The sequence below is a fragment of the Schistocerca americana genome, chromosome 2 (genome assembly GCF_021461395.2).
Source record: "Schistocerca americana isolate TAMUIC-IGC-003095 chromosome 2, iqSchAmer2.1, whole genome shotgun sequence".
Taxonomy (NCBI): Eukaryota; Metazoa; Arthropoda; class Insecta; order Orthoptera; family Acrididae; genus Schistocerca; species Schistocerca americana.
Genome location: NC_060120.1, coordinates 565,492,419 through 565,511,350, shown reverse-complemented (window position 1 = coordinate 565,511,350; position 18,932 = coordinate 565,492,419). Strand labels below are relative to the sequence as shown.

Below are 18,932 nucleotides of genomic sequence, written 5' to 3'. Positions count from 1 at the left end.
AAGCATAGTGTCTGACCACCTGCGTCCATTCATGTCCGTTGTGCATTCCGACGAACTTGAGCATTCCCAGCAGGGCAATGCGACACCCCACACGTCCAGAAAGGCTATAGAGTGTCTCCAGGAACACTCTTCTGAATTTAAACACTTCCGCTAGGTACCAAATTCCCCAGACATGAACATTATTGATCTGAGATGCCTTGCAACGTACTGTTGAGAAGAGATCTTCACCGACTCGCACTCTTACGGATTTATGGACAGCCCCGCAGAATTCGTGGTGTCAGTTCCCTCCAGCACTACTTTAGACATTAGTCGAGTCCATGCCACGTGGTGCGGCGCTTCTGCGTGCTCGCTTGGGCCGTACACGATATTAGTCAGGTTTACCAGTCTCTTTGGCGCTTCAGTTTAAGAAGAGTAAAAGAACGAATCCGCAAAATTACAGACCAATACGCTTAACTTCGGTTTGCTGCAGAATCTTCGAGCATATTCTCAGTTCGAATATATTAAACTTTCTTGAGACTGAGAGGCTTATGTCCGCGAACTGGCATGGTTTGAGAAAGCATCGCTTGTACGAAACTCTGCTTGGCCTTTTCTCACATGATATCCTGCGAACCATGGATGAAGCGTAAAGGGCCGATTCCGTGTTCCAAAATTTCCGAAAATCATTTTACGCGTTGCCCCACTACAGACTGTCGACGAAGGTACGAGCATACGGAAAAGGTTCCCAGATATGTGACTGGCTCAGAGACTTCTTAAGCAACAGAACCAGCATGTCTTCCTCGGCAACGAGTGCTCATCAGAGAAAAGTGTATCGATAGTAGTGCCCTCTGTTCTTCTATGTATACATAAATGATCTGACGGACAGGTGAGCAGTAGTCTCCGGCTGTTTGCTGACGATACAGTGGTGTATGGGATCGTGTCGTCATTGAGTAATTGTAGGAGGATACATGATGTCTTTGACAGAATTTATATCTGGTGTAATGAATGGTAGTTTGCTCTAAACGTAGAACATACAGATTAATGCAGGTGAGTAGAAAAACAGCTCTGTGATACTGGAATACAGAATTGGTCATGTGCTGCTTGGCATAGCCACGACGGTTTAGTATGTAGGTTCAAGTTTGCAAAGCGATATGACATGGAAAGAGCACGAGGTGAAACGGTGTGAACACACAAACATACTTGCAAACGGAATGTTTTCAGCATCTTTGCCCTTAGGAGTCCTGTCATCAGTATGTAGCAGCCGGCGTATTTTAGTTCTGTACTGTTCACGTAATTCTTAGTTATGGTATTCATTTCTGGGGAACATAAGCACAAAATATTTACACAATGTTCAGATTAGAGAAAGGGTCCATAATAATAACTACAAGAAAATAGTAATCGGGCACACTGTGATGACTGTTATAACCATAAATTGAGTATCTTTGCCAATCAGTTATGCACATAAAAAAACATTGAAAATTACTGCAGGAACAACTCTGTCCATGGTCAAAGAACAAGATCTGCAATGAACTTACATTTTCCAGGAGAATTTACACAAAGCTCCAAATAGCATTTTCTACGAAGGAATAAAACAGATAGATTAGCCGAGAAGAGTAAAGCAATTACTAAAACGAACTTATTTTAAAAATACAGTTAAAATACACTATACGCAGTGAAGGATTATTTGGATAACATAGCGTATGAATTTGGTAAAAATATAACACACGCAAATAATTCTAAAAATATAGCTATCTAACATTTCACGTACCAGCGGCTTTACCGCAGTGGAGACACCGGTTCGCGTGAGATTACCGAAGCTAAGCGCTGTCGGGCTTGACTAGCACTTGCATGTGTGACCGGGTCTACCAAGCGCTGCTCACGCTGGGGTTCACGCAACTTCTCTGAGACGAATTGAGGAGCTACGTGACTGAGAAGTAACGGCTCCAGTCATGAAAGTTGGCAATGGCCGGAGACCTGTGTGCTGACCATGTGTCCCTCCATATCTGCATACAGTGACGCCCAGCCGCGCGGAGTGGCCGCGCGGTTCGAGGGGCAATGTAACGGATCGTTACGCCCCTCCCGCCGGAGGTTCGAGTCCTCCCTCGGGCATGGGTGTGTGTGTTGTTCTTAGCATAAGTCAGTTTAAGCAGTGTGTAAGTCTAGGGACTGATGACCTCAGCAGTTCGGTCCCTTATAAATTCAACAAAATTTGAACATTTGACGCCTATCGGCTGAGGATGAGATGGCGGTAGATCGGCTCCATTGGGCCTTCTGAAGTGTTGGGAGGGAATTATTGGGTTATCGTTTCACACAATACTTTCTACCGTATTTTTTCTTATCTTTCTCGTTTTAGTTTCTGGAAAACCTTACTCTCTAAGCTCTGCAATATATGATACTATAACCTCACACACTTTCTGAGTTTAACGTCACACTCATTATACTGACTCACTTTTTCAACTTAGCAAAGAGCAAACTGCGACGGATTAAATGAGTGCGAAACATCATCGCAATAGTTCTGATGTCAGTTGATAGTATATTTAGTCTTACACCTGTACCTGTACAGAAAACTGGAATAGAGATGAACTTAAACATCATTTCCGCCCTTTTTATTGCTCATAAAAACCACACATTGCATGTTGTACGACCACACAGCGAGAACGTTAGAGGTGGTGGTCCAGATTGCTGTACACATCACTACCTCCAGTAACCAGTATCACATCCTCCTGCATTGATGCATGCCTGTATTCGTCGCTGCATACTATACACAAGCTCATCAAGGCACTGTTGGTCCAGATTGGTCGACTCTTCAACGGCGATTAGACGTCGACCCCTCAGAGTGCTTGGTGGGTCACGTCGTCCATAAACAGCCCGTTTCAGTCTATCCTAGGCATATTCGATAGCGTTCACGTCTGGAGATCATGCTGGCCACTCTAGTCGAGCGATGTCGTAATCCTGAAGGTCGTCATTCACAAGATGTGTACTGTGGGGGCGTAATTGACCTCCATGAAGACGAATGCCTCGCCAATATGCTGCCGATATGGTTACAGTATCGGTCGGAGGATGGCATTCACGTATCGTACAGCCGTTACGGCGCCTTCCATGACCACCAGCGGCGTACGTCGGCCGCACATATTTCCACCCCAAAAAAGCGGGGAACCCCCACCTAGCTGCATTCGCTGGGCAGTGTGTCTAAGACGTTCTGACTGACCCGGTTGCCTCCAAACAAGTCTCCGACGATTGTCTGGTTGAAGCGATGCGACACTCATCGGTGAAGAGAACGTGATGCCAGTCCTGAGCGGTCCATTCGGAATGTTGTTGAGTCCATATGTACCGCGCAGCATAGTGTCGTGGTTGCAAAGCTGGACCTCGCCATGGACGTCGGGAGTGAAGTTGCGTATCATGCAGCCTATTGCGCACAGTTATAGTCGTAATACGACGTCCTGTGGCTGCACGGAAAGCATTATTCAACATGGCAGCGTTGTTCTCAGGGTTCTTCCGAGCCATAATCCGTAGGTAGCGGTCATACACTGCAATAGTACCCCTTGGGCGCCCTGAGCGAGGCGAGGCATGTCATCGACAGTTCCTTCTCTGTGTATCTGCTCCATGTTCGAACAACATTGCTTTGGTTGACTCCGGGAGGCCTGGACACTTCACTTGTTTAGAGACCTTCCTGGCACAAAGTAACAATGCGGACGCGATCGAACCGCTGCGTTGACCCTCTAGGCATGGTTGAAGTACAGACAACATTAGCCATGGAATGACTGGAAGTGATCGGCTGTCGGACCCCCTCCGTCTAATAGGCGCTGCTCATGCATGATTGTTTACATTTTTGGGCGGGTTTAGTGACATCTCTGAACAGTCAAAGGGACTGTGTCTGTGGTACAATATCAACAGTCAACGTCTATCTTCAGGAGTTCTGGGAAGCGAGGTGATGCAAAACTTTTTTTATGTGTGTTTATTACGAAGTAGTGTGTGCATAACGTTGTGTAATGTGTACAGTGGGTTGTTGTGAGAAACGAAGAACAGTGCAGCACCTTTTTACGTTGTTAAGTAACTTCTTAGGAAAGAGTATTATACACTAGGGATAAACCGCATGAGATAGCACCTTTTTAAGTAGAATGGCATTATATTCGGAAGGATGGACGGTCCAGTCTTCATCCGGCCTTCCTGATTAAATTGTCCATGTCTTCCCTAAATTAGTCCAGGCAAATGCCAGAACGGTTACCATTACTGATACATGTCCAAGGCCGATTACCTGTGCCGCAATTCACAAACTAGACTTTTAAGCACGTAAATCGGTACGGTATGTATACATAAATTATGGTACTGTTTTGTTCTACTACTACTGCTACTACTACTACTAGTAGTAGTAGTAGTAGTAGTGGTGGTGGTGGTGGTGGTGCTGGTAGTGATGGTAGTGGTAGTAATACTCCACATAAACGGAGCTGAGACGAATAGGGACTCATTAGAGCTACAATACAGGCTACAAATAGGGAACTCCACTGACATAAGTGACTTTGACAAAGGGTAGACCCATATCGCCCGCCACCAGGGAACGATCATCTTGGAACCGACGAAGCTGGTTGGCTGATCACGTCCTGTTGTCATGAGACTCTATGTGAAACTGTCGAAGAAGGGTTAAAGCACAAGTAGGCGACTCATCACGCAACGTGGAAGTCGAAGGCTTAACCTCCCCGTAGCGCACGGCTCGCTGTGCTCTGTTACGGGTAGGGTAACAATGATGGTGCAGGCACAAGTGTCTCAGAGCACATTTTTGAACTTGGGGCTCCACAGGAGAATACCCTATGTGTTCCCACTTTGACTCAACGGTATCGTCAGTCAAATTTTAAGTGAGCATGGGATTATAGAGACTGGACCGTGGATAAACGGATGGGTGTAGTGTGAACGGATTAATTGTTTTTTGTTTCAGTAGGTCAATAGCCGTGTCCAGATACGCCGTCACCCAGTGGAACGTTCACAGGAATCAAGCGTTTACGTTTGGAGGACTACCAGTATACGAACATTACCTGAAAATAAATGTAAACGTGACACCACTCAAGGATTAAGCCTTAGCCCTGGCTCCTGCCTTCATAGCAGTAAGAGGAGCGATCTAAGATCATGATACGAGTAATCAGCATGTCGCTAGTATCTCAAGTCGTTACTGCCAGTAGGTGAGTCCTGATGAGGTCACAGCCTCTTTAGTCAAGCATCTCCTCATTTGGCCTCTCAAGGGGTGAGTGGACTTGTTCCAAACCTCTCTACCTCAGAAAAATCTGAGAAGGTACCGAGAATCGAAGGTTAAATTTTTTTTCTGTAGCTTATTGCAGTAGTAACCACTCAAAAAGTTGTGAATCAACAAAAAGAAAATACGGAAACATCGCACCTCCATTCAAATAAAGCACAATAATTATTATCTATTTTTAGTATCATTCTAAAATTGATAGCAGCTGTCGAACTGTCTTTCACATGTGGGTCCACATTTTCATCTTTTGGTGAAGGAAAGTAATTAAATGTTAATCACTTGAAATAACACATCTCATACATTGTTTCACGCAGGGAGTGTGGTAGTTCCACATATTGCAGCAATCCACACGGATGCGGATTTTATCGAAACGCAGTTTGTCTTTCACATTGACCCTGTAGAATGTGGGTTGACGTCACAATTCATGGGAATATTATCGACTTTCATTATTATTCTTCCAAGACGTTTTCTTGCATTTGTTTTCGTGTGATACTCTTCGGCGTCGCCCAACGCTAAGTTAACGTACTCATCGAATACAGCCTTCTATGTAAAGAGACACGCTCTCAGACAGCCATATTTGTAGTCAAGATCGGTTTTGCAAACATCTAACGATAAGTCTGGTGGGCTGCACCACCACCATCTAAACTTTTTGAGGACCTTTGCACATTTTCGCAAGAAGGGAACACCACACCACCACAAACATGAAACGCGTAACGAAGGAATACGGTTACGAAGGCGGCTTATTACCTTAAAATTATTAATAATCTCTGCGTCTATCCTTCCAAACATAAAGAACAAATTTTTTTAACCATATCAAGTCATAAGAAATGAAGTGACTGTTCCATTTTTTCCATTTTTGTATGCTAACTTTAGATCAATTATTGAACTACGGAAATTGATCATCCTTGCGTACAGTGCTCGTACAAGGTAAGAGAAAAATCCGTTCTTCATGTTTATTAACTAACAAATGGTTCAAATGGCTCTGAGCACTACGGGACTTTAGCCGAACTACTGAGGTCATCAGTCCCCTAGAACTTAGAACTACTAAACCTAACTAACCTAAGGACATCACATACATCCATGCCCGAGGGAGGATTCGAACCTGCGGCCGTAGCGGTCACACGGTTCCCGACTGTAGCGCCTAGAACCGCTCGGCCACCTCGGCCAGCCATTGACTAAGATCTAGCGTTAGCGGGAGAATGTAGATCTTTATCGCCCTCCCCTGCACACTATACACTAAGGTGACAAAAGTCATAGGATAACGGTATGCACATATAGAGGGTGTTACAAAAAGGTACGGCCAAACTTTCAGGAAACATTCCTCACACACAAATAAAGAAAAGATGTTATGTGGACATGCATCCGGAAGCGCTTAAATTCCATGTTAGAGCTAATTTTAGCTTCGTCAGTATGTACTGTACTTCCTCGAAGTAATGTTGACTTTGGTGCTTGTGTTGACATGCGACTCATTGCTCTACAGTACTAGCATCAAGCACATCAGTACGTAGCATCAACAGGTTAGTGTTCATCACGAACGTGGTTTTGCAATCAGTGCAATGTTAAAAATGCGGAGTTGGCAGATGCCCATTTGATGTATGGATTAGCACGGGGCAATAGCCGTGGCGCGGTACGTTTGTATCGAGACAGATTTTCAGAACGAAGGTGTCCCGACAGGAAGACGTTCGAAGCAATTGATCGGCGTCTTAGGGGGCACGGAACATTCCAGCCTATGACTCGCGACTGGGGAAGGCCTAGAACGACGGGGACACCTGCAATGGACGAAGCAATTCTTCGTGCAGTTGACGATAACCCTACTGTCAGCGTCAGAGAAGTTGCTGCTGTACAAGATAACGTTGACCACGTCACTGTATGGAAAGTGCTACGGGAGAACCAGTTGTTTCCGTACCATGTACAGCGTGTGCAGGCACTATCAACAGCTAATTGGCCTCCACGGGTACACTTCTGCGAATGGTTCATCCAACAATGTGTCAATCCTCATTTCAGTGCAAATGTTCTCTTTACGGATGAGGCTTCATTCCAACGTGATCAAATTGTAAATTTTCACAATCAACATGTGTGGGCTGACGAGAATCCGCACGCAATTGTGCAATCACGTCATCAACACAGATTTTCTGTGAACGTTTGCGCAGGCATTGTTGGTGATGTCTTGATTGGGCCCCAATGTTCTTCCACCTACGCTCAATGGAGCACGTTATCATGATTTCATACGGGATACTCTACCTGTGCTGCTAGAACATGTGCCTTTACAAGTACGACACAACATGTGGTTCATGCACGATGGAGCTCCTGCACATTTCAGTCGAAGTGGTCGTACGCTTCTCAACAACAGATTCGGTGACCGACGGATTGGTAGAGGCGGACCAATTCCATGGCGTCCACGCTCTCCTGACCTCAACCCTCTTGACTTTCATTTATGGGGGCATTTGAAAGCTCTTGTCTACGCAACCCCGGTACCAAATGTAGAGACTCTTCGTGCTCGTATTGTGGACGGCTGTGATACAATACGCCATTCTCCAGGGCTGCATCAGCGCATCAGGGATTCCATGCGACGGAGGGATGATGCATGTATCCTCGCTAACGGAGGGCATTTTGAACATTTCCTATAAAAAAGTGTTTGAAGTCACGCTGGTACGTTCTGTTGCTGTGTGTTTCCATTCCATGATTAATGTGATTCGAAGAGAAGTAATAAAATGAGCTCTAACATGGAAAGTAAGCGTTTCCGGACACATGTCCACATAACATATTTTCTTTCTTTGTGTGTGAGGAATGTTTTCTGAAAGTTTGGCCGTAACATTTTGTAACACCCTGTATAGATGGCGCTAGTATCGTGTGTACAAGGTATAAAAGGGCAGTGCATTGGCAGATCTGTCATTTGTACTCAGGTGATTCATGTGAAAAGGTTTCCGACGTGATTACGGCCTCACGACGGGAATTAACAGACTCTGAACGCGGAATGGTAGTTCGAGGTATAAGCATGGGGCATTACATTTCGGAAACCGTTAAGGAATTCAGTATTTCGAGATCCACAGTGTCAAGAATTTGCCGAGAATACCAAATTTCAGGCATTACCTCTCACGACGGAGAACGGAGTGGGCGACGGCCCTTACTCAACAACCGAGAGCAGCGCCGTTTGCGTAGAGTTGTCAGTGCTAACAGACAAGCAACTCTTTGTGAAATAACCTCAGAAATCAATGTGGGACGTACGACGAACGTACCCGTTAGGACAGTGCGGAGAAATTCGGTGTTATTGGGCTATGGCAGTAGACGACCGAAACGAGTGCCTTTGCCAAGAACACGACATCGCTTGCAGCTCCTCTGCTGCGCTCGTAACCACATCAGTTGGACCCAAGACAGATGGAAACCCGTGGCCTGGTCAGATGAGCAGAGATTTCAGTTGGAAGGTGGTGATGGTAGAATTCGAGTGTCACGCAGAGCCTACGAAGCCGTAGACCCAAATTTTCAACAAGACACTGTGCATGCGGGTAATGGCTCCACAATGATGTGGGCTGTGTTTACATGAAATGGAGTGGATCATTTGATCCAATTGAACCGGTCATTGATTCGAAATGGCTATGTTTGGGTACATGGAAATTACGTTTGGTTACTTGGAGACCTTTTACAGCCATTCGTGGACTTCATGTTCCCATGGCAAAGCGACATGTCACCTGAGCACAATTGTTCGAGATTGGCCTGAAGAACATTCTGGACAGTTCGAGCGAATAGTTTGGCCACCCAGATAGCACGACGTGAATCCCATAGAACGTTTATTTGACATAATCCGGAGTTCAGTTCTTGCACAAATTCCTGCTCCTCCAACATGCATTTATGGTCGGCTATAGACGCAGCATGGCTCAATATTTCTGTAGGGAACTTCCAACGACTTGTTGAGTCCATGCCACCTCGAGTTGCTGCACTACGGCGGGAGAAAGGAGATCCGACATGGTGTTAGGAGGTATCGCATGACTTTTTGTCACGTTAGTGTAATTTTTTGCCCATGCATTGAAGTCATAAGAAACTGAGTGATTGTTCCATTTATGTTGCCGGACGGTGTGACCGAGCGGTTCTAGGCGCTTCGGTCTGGAACCACGAGACCGCTACGGTCACAGGTTCGAATCATGCCTCGGACATAGATGTGTTTGATAGGTTAGTTAGGTTTAAGTAGTTCTATGTTCTAGGGAACTGATGACCTCAGATGTTGAGTCCCATATTGCTCAGATCCATTTGAGCCATTTCTCTCCATTTCTGTATGCTAGCTTTCAAGAAACACTTAACCGGGGAATAAGTGATCCTTGTGCACAGTATTTGTGCAACGTGAGAGCAAAACCCGTACATTGTTATAAAATGAGATTTAGGGAGGGTATAGCACTTTAACGCCCACTTAATGCACACTACATTACTCTTTCACAAGCAAGACGTTTCGAACAAGTATTTGAAATATATCCTTCGATCTTTGTGACTACCTATTCTGTCTTTTGACCAGCTGGGCAGATGAAAGGATTTCACGTCAGTCAGTGGTCGTACGATTCTACTTGGGACACGCGAGCGAGTGCGTATTATGAAACTGCGGCGTGCAGAATGGTTTCCGCCAGGGGCGGGGCCCGTGTAATGTTCTGAGTAGAGTCTGCGCTTTAATTACTGCAGCGAGGCGTCGGCCGCGGCTCCCCCAGCTGCAGCTGCATCGGCACAATGCAGCCGCCACGTGCACCCGCCCCACGGCCGCTGAATGCAACCGAACACAACCCGTCGCTGCAGCGCCTCGCCGCCCCACTCACAGCGCGACCAGCGCACGGCGTCTGATGGGCCGGCCGACAATGTAGCTCGCTAAACAACTCACGGCAAATTTGTGCTTTCCAAAGAATCTCTCCGAGTTTTTCACGCTTATCTGGTAATTTGACAACTAAATACAGCCCGTCACAGTGAAAATCTGCCACTTCCGCCCCACTGCTCGGTAATGACATTGCCAGATGCGGAGGGTGAGCGGGCTGAGACAAGTCGCCCTAACTATACCAGAGGTAAGCTGTAGGGGACATTGTAGGGGACATCTACATCTGCATTACTGCTTTGAAATTCTCACTTAATTCTGTGGCAGGAAACCCAAAGAGATTTTGGTCGTACATAAAGGACACCAGTGGCAAGACGCAATCAATACCTTCGCTGCACGATAATAACGGTGAAGTCACTGATGACAGTGCCACTAAAGCGCAGTTATTAAAGACGGTTTTCCGAAGCTCATTCACCAAAGAAGACGAAGTAAATATTCCAGACATCCAATCAAGAGCAACTGCCAAGATGAGAAACAATGAAGTAGATATCCTCTGTGTAGCAAAGCAGCTTAAATTACTAAAACCAAGGCCTCCGGTCCAGACTGTATACCAGCCATGTTCCTTTCAGACTATGCTGATACAACAGCTCCATATTTAGCAGTTATATACAACCGCTCGTTCACAGAAGGATCCGTACCTAAAGACCGGAAAATTGCTCAAGTCACACCAATACCCAAAAAGGGAAATAGCAGTAATCCACGGAATTACAGGTCCGGATCACTAACGTCGATTTGCAGTAGGGTTTTGGAACATATACTGTACTCAAACATTATGAATTACCTCGAAGAAAATGATTTATTGACACAGTCAGCACGGATTCAGAAAATATAGTAGTTGTGAAACACAACTAGCTCTTTACAATCATGAAGTAATGAGTGCTATCGGCAAGGGATGTCAAATTGATTCCGTATTTTTAGATCTCCAGAAAGCTTTCGACACCGTTCCTCACAAGCGTCTTCTAACCAAATTGCGTGCCTGTGGAATATCGCCTCAGTTGTGCGAATGGATTCGTGATTTCATCTACATCTACATCTACATTTATACTCCGCAAGCCACCCTACGGTGTGTGGAGGAGGGCACTTTACGTGCCACTGTCATTACCTCCCTTTTCTGTTCCAGTCGCGTATGGTTCGCGGGAAGAACGACTGTCTGAAAGCCTCTGTACGCGCTCTAATCTCTCTAATTTTACATTCGTGATCTCCTCGGGAGGTATAAGTAGGGGGAAGCAATATATTCGATACCTCATCCAGAAACGCACCCTCTCGAAACCTGGCGAGCAAGCTACACTGCGATGCAGAGCGCCTCTCTTGCAGAGTCTGCCACTTGAGTTTATTAAACATCTCCGTAACGCTATCACGGTTACCAAATAACCCTGTGACGAAACGCGCCGCTCTTCTTTGGATCTTCTCTATCTCCTCCGTCAAACCGATCTGGTACGGATCCCACACTGATGAGCAATACTCAAGTATAGGTCGAACGAGTGTTTTGTAAGCCACCTCCTTTGTTGATGGACTACATTTTCTAAGCACTCTCCCAATGAATCTCAACCTGGTATCCGCCTTACCAACAATTAATTTTATATGATCATTCCACTTCAAATCGTTCCGCACGCATACTCCCAGATATTTTACAGAAGTAACTGCTACCAGTGTTTGTTCCGCTATCATATAATCATACAATAAAGGATCCTTCATTCTATGTACTCGCAATACATTACATTTGTCTATGTTAAGGGACAGTTGCCACTCCCTGCACCAAGTGCCTATCCGCTGCAGATCTTCCTGCATTTCGCTACAATTTTCTAATGCTGCAACTTCTCTGTATACTACAGCATCATCCGCGAAAAGCCGCATGGAACTTCCGACACTATCTACTAGGTCATTTACATATATTGTGAAAAGCAATGGTCCCATAACACTCCCCTGTGGCACGCCAGAGGTTACTTTAACGTCTGTAGACGTCTCTCCATTGATAACAACATGCTGTGTTCTGTTTGCTAAAAACTCTTCAATCCAGCCACACAGCTGGTCTGATATTCCGTAGGCTCTTACTTTGTTTATCAGGCGACAGTGCGGAACTGTATCGAACGCCTTCCGGAAGCCAAGAAAAATAGCATCTACCTGGGAGCCTGTATCTAATATTTTCTGGGTCTCATGAACAAATAAAGCGAGTTGGGTCTCACACGATCGCTGTTTCCGGAATCCATGTTGATTCCTACATAGTAGTTTCTGGGTTTCCAAAAACGACATGATACTCGAGCCAAAACATGTTCTAAAATTCTACAACAGATCGACGTCAGAGATATAGGTCTATAGTTTTGCGCATCTGCTCGACGACCCTTCTTGAAGACTGGGACTATCTGTGCTCTTTTCCAATCATTTGGAACCCTCCGTTCCTCTAGAGACTTGCGGTACACGGCTGTTAGAAGGGGGGCAAGTTCTTTCGCGTACTCTGTGTAGAATCGAATTGGTATCCCGTCAGGTCCAGTGGACTTTCCTCTACTGAGTGATTCCAGTTGCTTTTCTATTCCTTGGACACTTATTTCGATGTCTGCCATTTTTTCGTTTGTGCGAGGATTTAGAGAAGGAACTGCAGTGCGGTCTTCCTCTGTGAAACAGCTTTGCAAAAAGGTGTTTAGTATTTCAGCTTTACGCGTGTCATCCTCTGTTTCAATGCCATCATCATCCCGTAGTGTCTGGATATGCTGTTTCGAGCCACTTACTGATTTAACGTAAGACCAGAACTTCCTAAGATTTTCTGTCAAGTCGGTACATGGAATTTTACTTTCGAATTCACTGAACGCTTCACGCATAGCCCTCCTTACGCTAACTTTGACATCGTTTAGCTTCTGTTTGTCTGAGAGGTTTTGGCTGAGTTTAAACTTGGAGTGAAGCTCTCTTTGCTTTCGCAGTAGTTTCCTAACTTTGTTGTTGTACCACGGTGGGTTTTTCCCGTCCCTCACAGTTTTACTCGGCACGTACCTGTCTAAAACGCATTTTAAGATTGCCTTGAACTTTTTCCATAAACACTCAACATTGTCAGTGTCGGAACAGAAATTTTCGTTTTGATCTGTTAGGTAGTCTGAAATCTGCCTTCTATTACTCTTGCTAAACAGATAAACCTTCCTCCTTTTTTTTATATTCCTATTAACTTCCATATTCAGGGATGCTGCAACGGCCTTATGATCACTGATTCCCTGTTCTGTACATACAGAGTCGAAAAGTTCGGGTCTGTTTGTTATCAGTAGGTCCAAGATGTTATCTCCACGAGTCGGTTCTCTGTTTAATTGCTCGAGGTAATTTTCGGATAGTGCACTCAGTATAATGTCACTCGATGCTCTGTCCCTACCACCCGTCCTAAACATCTGAGTGTCCCAGTCTATATCTGGTAAATTGAAATCTCCACCTAAGACTATAACATGCTGAGAAAATTTATGTGAGATGTATTCCAAATTTTCTCTCAGTCGTTCTGCCACTAATGCTGCTGAGTCGGGAGGTCGGTAAAAGGAGCCAATTATTAACCTAGTTCGGTTGTTTAGTGTAACCTCCACCCATAATAATTCACAGGAACTATTCACTTCTACTTCACTACAGGATAAACTACTACTAACAGCGACGAACACTCCACCACCGGTTGCATGCAATCTATCCTTTCTAAACACCGTCTGTACCTTTGTAAAAATTTCGGCAGAATTTATCTCTGGCTTAAGCCAGCTTTCTGTACCTATAACGATTTCAGCTTCGGTGCTTTCTATCAGCGCTTGAAGTTCTGGTACTTTACCAACGCAGCTTCGACAGTTGACAATTACAATACCGATTGCTGCTTGGTCCCCGCATGTCCTGGCTTTGCCCCGCGCCCGTTGAGGCTGTTGCCCTTTCTGTACTTGCCCAAGGCCATCTAACCTAAAAAACCGCCCAGCCCACGCCACACAACCCCTGCTACCCGTGTAGCCGCTTGTTGCGTGTAGTGGACTCCTGACCTATCCAGCGGAACCCGAAACCCCACCACCCTATGGCGCAAGTCGAGGAATCTGCAGCCCACACGGTCGCAGAACCGTCTCAGCCTCTAATTCAGACCCTCCATTCGGCTCTGTACCAAAGGTCTGCAGTCAGTCCTGTCGACGATGCTGCAGATGGTGAGCTCTGCTTTCATCCCACTAGCGAGACTGGCAGTCTTCACCAAATCAGATAGCCGCCGGAAGCCAGAGAAGATTTCCTCGGATCCATAGCGACACACATCATTGGTGCCGACATGAGCGACCACCTGCAGATGGGTGCACCCTGTACCCTTCATGGTATCCGGAAGGACCCTTTCCACATCTGGAATGACTCCCCCCGGTATGCACACGGAGTGCATACTGTCAGAAAGCTCACAGTTCGTAGTAATAGACGGAAAGTCATCCAGTAAAACAGAAGTAATATCCAGAGTTCCCCAGGGAAGTGTTACAAGACCTCTATTGTTCCTGATCTATATTAACGACATAGGAGACAATCTGAGTAGCCCTATAAGATAGTTTGCAAATAATGCTATCATTCACCGTCTTGTAAAGTCATCACATGGCCAAAAGAAAAATGCAAAATGATTTAGATAAGATATCTGTATGGTGCAAAAAGTGGAAATTGACCCTGAATAAAGAAAAGTGTGAATTTATTCACATGACTGCTGAAAGCAATCCACTAATTTCGATTACGCTATAAGTCACACAAATCTTAAGACTGTAAATTCAACAAAATACTTATGGGTTTACAATTACAAATAACCTAAACTGGGACGATCACATAGATAATGTAGTGGGTAGAGCAAACCAAAGACTGCTATTCATTGGCAGAACACTTAGAAGGTACAATAGGCCTTTTAAAGAGACTGCTTACACTACACTTGTCCTCCCTATTCTGGAGTATTGCTGTGCGGCTTGGGATCCGCATCAGGTGGGACTGACGAATGACATCGAGAAAGTTCAGCGAAGGGCGGCTCGTTTTGTATTATCGCGAAATAGGGAAGATAGTGCCACAGACATGATACGTGATCTGTAGTAGCAATCATTAAAACAATGGCGTTTTTCATTGCGACGGTATCTTCTCATGATATATCAATCACCAGTTTTCTCCTCCGATTGCGAAAACATTCTGTTGGCACCCACCTGCATAGGGAGAAATGATCATCACGATAAAATAAGTGAAATCAGGACTCGCACAGAAAAATTTAAATGCTCTTTTCTCCCACGCGCCTTTCGAGAGTGGAACGGTAGAGAGACAGCTTGGAGGTGGTTCATTAATCCCTTTGCCACCCATTTTATTGTCAATAGCAGAATAATCACGTAGATGTAGATGTAGACGAAGTGCCTGGCAGAGTGTTCACTGAACCATCGCAGAGTATTTCTCCACTGTTCCACTCACGAATAGCAAAAGGGAAAGACGAACAGTTAAATCTTTCCCTACGATCTCAGATGTCTCTTATTTTGTAACGATGGCTAGTTCTCCCTATGTGTATGGGAGTGAACAAAATGGTTTCGCTCTCAGAGGAGAAAGTTCGAAATTTCATGGAGATATCTCACTACAACGAGAAACGCAGTTATGAAACATCCTGACGGATTAAATCTGTGTGACGGATCGAGACTCGAACTAGGAACCCTTGCCTTTCGCGGGCAAGTGCTCTGCAATCTTTCTTTTTATGTCATTTTGTTCGTTAATGTTCGTTGTATTTTCTCGGGAGACACCCTTGACGCTTGTTGTTACATTAACTCTTTCTTTTTTTTTTCTTTTTTTCAAGCACGACTCACGACCCGTCTTCACAGCTTCAATTCTGCCAGTGTCTCTTTTCCTACCTTCCAAACTTCACAGACGGTAGGAGACGAGATACTGGCAGAATTGAAGTTGTGAGGACGGGTTATGAGTCGTGCTTGGGTAGCTCACGAAAGGCAAAGATCCCGAATTCGAGTCTCGGTCCGACACACAGTTTTAATCTGCCAGGAAGTTTCATATCAGTGCACACTCCGATTCAGAGTGAAAATCTCATTCGTGAAACGCAGCTGTTTTAATTACTGCCGCCCCACCTCGCGTATCATATCCGTGGAACTTCTTGCCTTTCTCGCGGCAGTAAAAGAAGTTGCCCATCTTTGAACATTTTCGATATCATACGTCAATCCAATCCAGTAAATGAACCCATCACCGCGCAGCAATACTCCAGAAGAGGACGGTTAAGTGTAATATAGGGAAGCCCTTCAGTATTTTCTTTGCATCTTCTACGTGTTCTGCCAATAAAACGCAGTCTTTGGTTTGCCTTCCTCCAATTTAAGCTGTTTTTAATTGTAATTCCTAGATATTTACATGAATCGACAATCTTTAAATTATTATGATTTATCGTGTATGAGAAATGTAACGGATTCCTTTTAGTACTTACGCGAATAACCTCACAACTTTTCATTGTTTACATTATCAATTTTAGCACCATACAGATCTCTTGTTCAAATCACTTTTCAATTCTTTGTGATCTCCTGAAGGTTTTACTGGGCGGGCAACGACAGCGTCTTGTGCAAATCATCTGAGAGACTTGTCCAAATTGTGTTCTAAATCGTATACATAGATTAGGAACGGCAGGGGGCCTTTACCACTTCCTTGAGAAATGCAAGATATAACTTGCGTTAAATTCGATGACCTTATATCAGTAACCGTGACTTTTACGATAAGAAATCACGAAGGGCAGTCGCACAACAGTACGGAATATGATTAGAAGCCGCTTGTGAGGATGGTGTCAAAATACAGAACCAATATGAGATTCCCTGCCCCTAGCACTTATTTCTTCGTGTGAATAAAAAGCAAGTTACCTTGTACAGGGACAACGTTTTCCAAAAATGGTTCAAATGGCTCTGAGCACTATGGGACTTAACTGCTGAGGTCATCAGTCCCCTAGAACTTAGAACTACTTAAACCTAACTAACCTAAGGACATCACACACATCCATGCCCGAGGAAGGATTCGAACCTGCGACCGTAGCGGTCACGCGGTTCCAGGCTGTAGTGCCTAGAACCGCTCGGCCACCCCGGCCGGCGACAACGTTTTTTGAATCCGTACTGACTACATAACCATTTGCAGCTGACGACATCTGAGACCGGCACATTTTTAATGGAGGAAGATATTAGTTCTGTGGTATTAATAACAGCCTTCCAACACGACTTCAGCAGCTTAATGGTAACAAGATAACAGCTCCGCTAACACGGTCCCGCTGTTTGCGGAAGTGGTCCCACAGACGTGTTCCATTTGTACCAAATAAAAGCTATCCTTAGGTACGGTTCGGTCGCTATTAATATGACTCTTATGTGAAGTGATGAAAATTTGATCTCTGAGATATCATAAATTCTATTAACCGATTCCAGATTGACAGTACTGCAAGGTTGAGAATTTAATCTGCGCTTATTGCAATACAGGTCAGCGATATACGGTATTTCATGCCTTCCGGAATCGTTGGATTTGTAGAACTCTTAATCTTCGTCGTATGTGGAGCTGCAGAAGTGGTAAGTCTGCTACGTGGGCAGACCGTTTTACGTTTCTCGTCACGACCGATTCAACAATCATCAAATGTTCTGTTAAGATCTATCGATAATGACCTGTGTGGAATGGGAGGGGCACCCGCCTTGAGTAAAGACGTGATTCTTCAAAAACCCGAACCACACGTTGAGATACCAAAAATCATTGTTTATCCCCTTCTCTCAACCAGCGTACTTTTTCAGCTGACCGAAGGTGTGTACTCTTCTTCTTTTTCTGATGCCCTTGTCCCGCATCGGCCCAGGATCTGCATGGTATAAACGGATTTGGCATGATTAATTCAACGGATGGCCGGTTGCCTTCCCTGTCGTCACCCCGTTACCGCACCGGACGGAACATGTGTACCCTAGCTATATGCTGCTCTGTTATTCACGTTAAAGTGAGCGGAAGTTTTTCTGAATGGGTACCAGCCCCGTCTCTGTCAAGTGGGACGTGAGAACCTGTCTAAAAACCACGTCCAGGCTGGACGACATACCGACCCTCGTTCTGAAACCGTCGGGAGGATTCGATCCGGCGCGGCGCACCTCTCCGTCCCGGAAGCGGCTCTTGCTCGCACGGCTGTCTGGGCTGACTTGAGGGCAATATTACTGAAACAGAAAGAGAAGAGGAAGCAGCTGACGACGAGGTGGGATGTATGATACTGCAAATAGGGCTTCACAGAGCACTGAAAGACCTAAGTGGAAACAAATCTCACAGAGTAGACTACATAGCCCCAGAATTATTGACACGTTTGGGAAAGCCAGACCTGACAAAACTCTTCCACGTGGTGTGCAAGATATGGTCATGAGACAGGCATAGTACCCTCAGATTTTCCGCAGAGTGAAATAATTCCAATTCCTGAGAAATCAGGTGCTGAAACGTGTGAATACGACCGTTTGATCTGTTTAATAATTCGTGGCTACAAAACGTCGAACGAATTATTTACGGAAGAATCGAAAAATTTGCAGAAGCTGACTTTGGGGAAGATCAGTTTAGCTTCCGTCGAAATGTACGAACAAGCGAGGTAATACGGACCCTACGTCTTATCTTAGAAGATTGCTTGAAAAAAGGGAAACCTAGATTTAGGCCATTTGTAGATTCAGAGAAAACTTTTGATAGTGTTGACAGGAAAACGCGCTTTGAAATTTTGAAGGTACAAGCGGTAAAATAATAGTGAGCGACAGATTATTTACCACCCGTACCGAATCCAGACTGCACATATAATAGTGGAAGGAGGAAAACACGGAAGCAGTGGTTGGGAATGGAGCGAGACAGGATTGTAGACTATACCCGAAGTCAACATATGACATAAAATCATAATACGAATCCGCGAAGGAAAATAGCGTAGCT

The 18,932-nt window shown here is 45.0% G+C and overlaps 1 protein-coding gene across 1 annotated transcript in view; it reads right to left on the bottom strand.

The window, feature by feature from the left end:
- Positions 1-18,932, bottom strand: part of LOC124594167 (glucose dehydrogenase [FAD, quinone]-like) — a 204,598-nt gene that overhangs the window by 28,327 nt on the left and 157,339 nt on the right. The window lies entirely within an intron of this gene.